Source organism: Cucurbita moschata, unplaced genomic scaffold, assembly GCF_002738365.1.
Source record: "Cucurbita moschata cultivar Rifu unplaced genomic scaffold, Cmos_1.0 Cmo_Scf00039, whole genome shotgun sequence".
Taxonomy (NCBI): Eukaryota; Viridiplantae; Streptophyta; class Magnoliopsida; order Cucurbitales; family Cucurbitaceae; genus Cucurbita; species Cucurbita moschata.
The window spans coordinates 2,001,573-2,008,935 of NW_019268555.1; the positions used below are offsets into that span (position 1 = coordinate 2,001,573).

At 36.8% G+C, this 7,363-nt stretch overlaps 1 non-coding gene across 1 annotated transcript; it reads left to right on the plus strand.

The window, feature by feature from the left end:
* Nucleotides 1–2,778: 2,778 nt before the first annotated feature.
* TRNAD-GUC lies at nt 2,779–2,850 on the plus strand. Its single transcript has one exon. It is a non-coding gene; the product is annotated as a tRNA-Asp (tRNA).
* The last annotated feature ends 4,513 nt before the right edge of the window (nt 2,851–7,363 follow it).

Here is a 7,363-nt window from a genome sequence, read left to right on the forward strand (position 1 = left end):
AATGAAATACCATAATTCTAATGTAATGACCCTAATGATTTCATAAAATGATGCCATGAACTAATACGTTTAAACACAAATCTTAAAGTAAAATGACATAAATGTTGAAAATAAACTAATATAAAACAAAGGAAAAATATAAAAAGAGCAATGACCTGTACTAACCTAACATTTACAAAAATGAACACAAGTACCATATGCATATTTCATGGTCTTTAGTACGATGCTGCCGTCAACCATGCAAGGATACCTTAACTTTACTTGAAAGATAGGAGTAGCATGTGGCTTGAGTATTTTAAGAAATACTCGTTAAGTGACCACACTATTGTGGTTAGAGAATGCAAACACATGCAATATGAATAGGAACTATCATTTAAAACCTTATTCTCTTAGGTGACTTTTCTATCCGGGTCATCGGATGTATATTTACTACTCTACACTTGGCCAATACGTGCGAATATGGACCACCAAGCGATTCACAAACCCCCTGGGTCTCGTACTAGTCGGGCTAGCGTTTTTGGTGTTGTTATCGGACACCTGGAAGGAATAATGACCGTCGTAGCATCATATTAAACATGACGATCATTTTTTCTTTTCATAATGTACGCGTTCGTACTCATCATAAGGGGAAATATCTCGATGCATGTGACATACATTTATGCATGAGGTCCCAACATTTTCACATTAATTAAACCATGTAAGACAACCCCCGTTTTTTCTCCATTCCATTTTATTTATAGCATAGCCTTCAAAACATGTCTCGAGGATTGTGCATCATATCAAAACATTTCATCGCGTGTTATACATGCCATACAACTTATCATATCATGTCATGTAACATATCATATCCTTCAACATATCGTATAGTTCAACATATCATATTATTCAACATGTCATATCGTTCAATTTGTCATGTCCTCCAACATATCATATTATAACATACATCATATCATAGAACACATTATAGCATAGAACACATTGTATCATAAACAAGGTACACATATTAAACATATGACACTTGTAGGGCCATTGGGTGGGGAGTTTGTTGCATTGGGCGGTTTGTTAGATTACTCGGATGTGTCGTTTCGACTGGAGTCGTTGTTGGCTTTGTAGAGATAATCTCGAATGGGGAAGGTGCTTTTGGCTTCGACGTGTTGATAGGACACGACGTCGTTTCAAGTTTGTAGGTTGTAAATCGGAAAGGACAAACATTTGTGGTCCCCATGATATTGTTATTATTATCTCGAGGGGTAGAATTTTGGTAGACAAATTATGTTTACTAATAGTATTTTTTATATAAAAGAATATGAATACAATTTGCTAGCAATTTAATTTTTAAATTATAGAAATTATATTTATAATGCTATCATTTCCACGTTTTAATCAAATATTTGAATTCATATTTAAATGGGTAGTTTTAATTTTATTTCGGTAGTTTTAGTGGAATTCTAAATTGGACAGCGGTGAACCTGGGTTCAATCTTCGACAACGATGATTTTAATTTTATTATGGTAGGTTTAGCGTAATTCGAAATTAGACACCGGTGAACCTGTCATGCCGGTAGTTTAGGTTCGATCCCCAAGACCGGTAGTTTGACGAAAGTCGGAAAAATTTCAATCGAATTCAAAACTGGATTACGTTTTCTAACGACGATCGATAGAATCTAGTGTGTTAACAAATATTATATTTTTCGAAAGTCGTTGAATATTAGTGAGTATTCCCTCATGTCACGCGGGTGACCAAAGTTTGATCCCCCGTAGCGACGAGTTTAATTTTCTTTTGGATAGTTTTAATTGAATTTGAAATTTGGTAGTGGCGAACCGGATGATTGGGGTTTGTTCCCCAACAACGAAATTCGGAATTGGATTCCTTTTTCTCTCGTGAACCTAGTAGTTTTAGCGGAATTCGAATGAATTGGACTGCGGTGAACCTGTCGTGCCGGTAGTTTGAGTTCGATCCCCAACAACGGTAGTTTGACGAAAGTCGGAACTGGATTGCTTTTCCTAAAAAATGGTTTATGAAATCTTGTGGGTTAACAAATAACATATTTTCGGAGGTCGTTGGAGTGGTACAGTGGTGAGTATCTTCGCTTGTCGCTCGAGTTATTATGTTCTAGAGGTCGTTGTAGTAAAGGGCCTGGTGAGTATTCTTGCTTGTCGCTCGAGTGACCTGAGCTTGATCCCCAGCAATAACAAGTTTAATTTTGTTCTAACAATTTTATTCGGATTCAAAATTGGATTAGGTTTTTCTAACGACGATCGATAAAATCATGTGTGTTAACAAATATTATATTTTTTGGAAGTTGTTGTCGTACAGTGGTGAGTATTCCCGTCTGCCACGCGGGTGACCCGAGTTTGGTCCCCCGCAACGACGATTTTGATTTTTCTTTTGGGTAGTTTTAACTGAATTTGAAATTCGGTAGTGGTGAACCAGATGATTTGGGTTTGCTCCCCAACAACGAAATTCGGGATTGGATTCCTTTTTCTCTCGTTTGTTAACAAATAATATATTTTTCAAAGGTCGATGCAATACAGCAGTGAGTATTCCCGCTTGTCGCTCGAGAGACCTGAGTTTGAACCCCAACAACAATAAGTTTAATTTTCAAAAACAGCAGTGAGTATTCCCGCTTGTCACTCGAGAGACCTGAGTTTGAATCTCAACAATAATAAGTTTAATTTTCTTTTGACAATTTTCACCGGATTTGAAATTGGATTACTTGTTCCGAAGACGATTGATTAATAAAATCTGGAGCGTTGACAAATAATTCATTTTTTATAAGTCGTTGTAGTATAGTGGTGAGTATACGTGCCTGTCACGTAGGTGACCCGGGTTCGATCCCCGGCAACGGTGATTGCAATTTTTTTTTATCGCTTTGGTAGTTTTAGCGGAATTCGATCGAAATTGTGACAGCGGTGAACTTGTGGTAGTTTGGGTTCGATCCCCAACAACAGTAGTTTGACGAAAGTCGGAACTGGATTGCTTTTCCTAAAAAATGGTGAACCTGGGTCCGATCCCCTCTCCGGCAACGGCGATTTTAATTTTATTCTGGTAGTTTTAGCCGAATTCGAACGAATTGGACTGCGGTGAACCTTTCGTGCCGGTAGTTTGGGTTCGATCCCCAACAACGGTAGTTTGATGAAAGTCGGAACTGGATTGCTTTTCCTAAAAAATGGTTTATGAAATCTTGCGGGTTAACAAATAACATATTTTCGGAGGTCGTTGGAGTGGTACAGTGGTGAGTATCTCCGCTTGTCGCTCGAGTTATTATGTTCCAGAGGTCGTTGTAGTAAAGGGCCGGGTGAGTATTCCTGCTTGTCGCTCGAGTGACTTGAGCTTGATCCCCAGCAATAACAAGTTTAATTTTGTTCTGACAATTTTATTCGGATTCAAAATTGGATTAGGTTTTTCTAACGACGATCAATAAAATCATGTGTGTTAACAAATATTATATTTTTCGGAAGTTGTTGCCGTACAGTGGTGAGTATTCCCGTCTGCCACGCGGGTGACCCGAGTTTGGTCCCCCGCAGCGACTATTTTGATTTTTCTTTTGGGCAGTTTTAACTGAATTTGAAATTCGGTAGTGGCGAACCAGATGATTTGGGTTTGCTCCCCAACAACGAAATTCGGGATTGGATTCCTTTTTCTCTCGTTTGTTAACAAATAATATATTTTTCAAAGGTCGATGCAATACAGCAGTGAGTATTCCCGCTTGTCGCTCGAGAGACCTGAGTTTGAACCCCAACAACAATAAGTTTAATTTTCAAAAACAGCAGTGAATATTCCCGCTTGTCACTCGAGAGACCTGAGTTTGAATCTCAACAATAATAAGTTTAATTTTCTTTCGACAATTTTCACCGCATTTGAAATTGGATTACTTGTTCCGAAGACGATTGATTAATAAAATCTGGAGCATTGACAAATAATTCATTTTTTATAAGTTGTTGTAGTATAGTGGTCAGTATTCTTGCCTGTCACGCAGGTGACCCAGGTTTGATCCCCAGCAACGGCGATTGCAATTTATTTTTTATCGCTTTGGTAGTTTGGGTTCGATCCCCAACAACGGTAGTTTGACGAAAGTCGGAACTGGATTGCTTTTCCTAAAAAATGGTGAACTTGGGTCCGATCCCCTCCCCGGCAACAGCGATTTTAATTTAATTCTGGTAGTTTTAGCGGAATTCGAACGAATTGGACTGCGGTGAACTTGTCGTGCCGGTAGTTTGGGTTCGATCCCCAACAACGGTAGTTTGACGAAAGTCGGAACTGGATTGCTTTTCCTAAAAAATGGTTTATGAAATCTTGCGGGTTAACAAATAACATATTTTCGGAGGTCGTTGGAGTGGTACAGTGGTGAGTATTTCCGCTTGTCACTCGAGTTATTATGTTCCAGAGGTCGTTGTAGTAAAGGGCCGGGTGAGTATTCCTGCTTGTCACTCGAGTGACCTGAGCTTGATCCCCTGCAATAACAAGTTTAATTTTGTTCTGACAATTTTATTCGGATTCAAAATTGGATTAGGTTTTTCTAACGATGATTGATAAAATCATGTGTGTTAACAAATATTATATTTTTCGGAAGTTGTTGTACAGTGGTGAGTATTCCCGTCTGCCACGCGGGTGACCTGAGTTTGATCCCCCGCAGCGACGATTTTAATTTTTCTTTTAGATAGTTTTAATTGAATTTGAAATTCGATAGTGGCGAACCAGATTATTTGGGTTTGCAACAAATATTTTACTTTTTGTAAGTCGTTGTAGTATAGTGGTGGGTATTCCTACCTATCACACAGGTGACTCGGGTTCGATCCTTGGCAACGATGATCATTTTTTCTTTTCATAAGATATGTGTCCATACTAATCATATGGGGAAATATCTCGATGCATGTGACACTCATTTATGCATGAGGTCCCAACATTTTCACATTAATTAAACCATGTAAGACAACTCCCCTTTTTTTTCCATTCCATTTTATTTATAGTATAGCCTTTAAAATAGGTCTGAAGGGTTATGCATCATATCAAAATATTTCATGGCGTGTTATTGGGTGGAGAGTTTGTTACATATGACACTTGGAGGGCTATTGGGTGGAGAGTTTGTTGCATTGGGCAGTTTGTTTGATTACTCAGACGTGCCATTTCGACCGAAGTCGTTGTCGGCTTTTGTAGAGATAATTTCGACCGAAGTCGTCGGCTTTTGAAAATTTTTAAAATCAATAAAATAATTTTTTTTAAAGTATTGTATAAATGAATTATGTGAATTTAAGGATAATTTAACTCATTAATTCTTTATGTCAATTAGATAATTTCATATATAAATATTAATAAAAATTGTATAATTAAAAAAAAAAAAAAAAAAAGACTAATCAGGTTGATGATAAGAGTAATAATTAAATTTAATCTTCTTCTACGTGTAGGATTTAGCTAAAACGACTGGAGACCTCAAAGTTGGAGTCTTCCATACCAATTCTATCCAACAATGATCAATTATTATGACATTTCTCACATGAAGGGGTGTACACCGGATTTGAGAACTCAAGAATCCAACCAGAATCATAAGGGTTGGGTTGGGTTCATTTTTTTTTTTAATCGGATTCGGTTTGGGTTCTAAAAGAAAATGATTGGGTCAAACTGACCCAACTCAAGAACCTTTAAATAAATAAATAAATAAAATAAAAATAAAAATAAAAAAGCGAAGCCAGACACAGGCTAAAGCCAGAGCCTAGAGTATTTGCATATGCATCTGGTCTGCGACGCCTTACTCTCTCTTTGACTCTATTCGTACTTCATCCCGTCACGTTCGTCTGCTCTACACGCTTTACATACATTTTCTCTCGACTATTTTACTGTACTCTCAAACTCTCAAGTCTCGAATGAAATTGTCCTTGCTCTTGGACTATCGGGCGCTAGCCTCGATCTCCTCATTTTTGAAATATAACATTTTTAGAAACAAATATCTTCGTGTAGTAATATTTGTTTGAAAGTTGCTTGTTTTTTAATCAAACATGATTATTAACTCATGTTTTGCACTATCCAACTCCAAGATACAACATCCATTGTCTCCGTGAGAAGTGGCCATTTGCAATCAAATGAAGGATTCAACTCTCACGATTCATTATGAGTCGAAAGATGAAGATTTAGGCGAACATGTGATGAGTCTCGGAGGGAAATACTCTTGGACATTCAAAGAAATTTTTTGGCTATCAAATCTATTTTTGTTCATCAGCATCCACGTTAGTTTAGTGATCAATGTTTTAATAGTATTTATACTTGGACATGACATTTTCTTGTGTCTTGGTTCTAATAAATCATATCTATTAGAATACCTCTAGAATGTAGATTTGGTACCTTCAAACTCTCATCTAAACATAATATATTTTAACTTCGACCTAACAATTTCTATATATATATAAGTGAAAAAACTTTTCATATATAACATTTTATTAGTTATTACACATGTAATGTACATATTTAAATAAATAAAGTTAGAAAATTAAGAAATTTAGATTGTATAGCTGTGAATCTTTATGCATATGAACTCGATTTGGCTATTTATATGAGACGAAATCAAAATGGGTTGAGTAAAAAAGGTGATCAAATTAAACCCCAAAGAAAATGAAGTCTCGAAGTCTGAAAGCATCTTTTGTTTCATCATATGGCTTGCTTTTGAATGAAACATGATTATTAACTCATGTTTTGCACCATTCGATTCCAAATACCAAAAGTCATTGTCTCCATGGGAAATGGCTATTTTGAATCACAGGAAGGATTCCACTCTATTAGCTCATTGCAAATTAAAAAAACGACGATTTAGGTTGCGAGAGACGATGACATTTCCTTACCGTGAATGTTTGCTTAATCCACCGCACCTAAATGATGTGAAAGTTATCTTATTTATAATCAAATAAATTACAAGGATATGAAAATAACAATAAATGGAAAGATACCTATGGTAATAAGGCAAATATCTATATTTTCCTTATAATAAAATATCAAATATGATATACTTGGTAAACTATAATTTATTATTAAATATCCTTAACACCCCACTGCAAGCTGAGCATCGGATTTGAACGAACGTGAAGCTTGGATCTAAAAAATTCAAAGAGAGGTTGAGAAATACTTTTCGTGAAGATGTCAACAACCTGGTTCGGAGGAGGCGTAGAGAAACACTTTCTTAACCATCGAAAATTGCAGAGGATTGCCGCTCAGCGGCGATGCTGCCTTGGCTTCAATGAGAATAATTCTAACCCATGAAGAGGGATCGTCGCTCAGCGACGATGCTGCCTTGACTTTGGCGAGAATATGTTTAACCCCATGAAGTAGAAGGGGAAACCTAGAACAATGGACAAAGACAATGTTGAAGCCGGAAGAG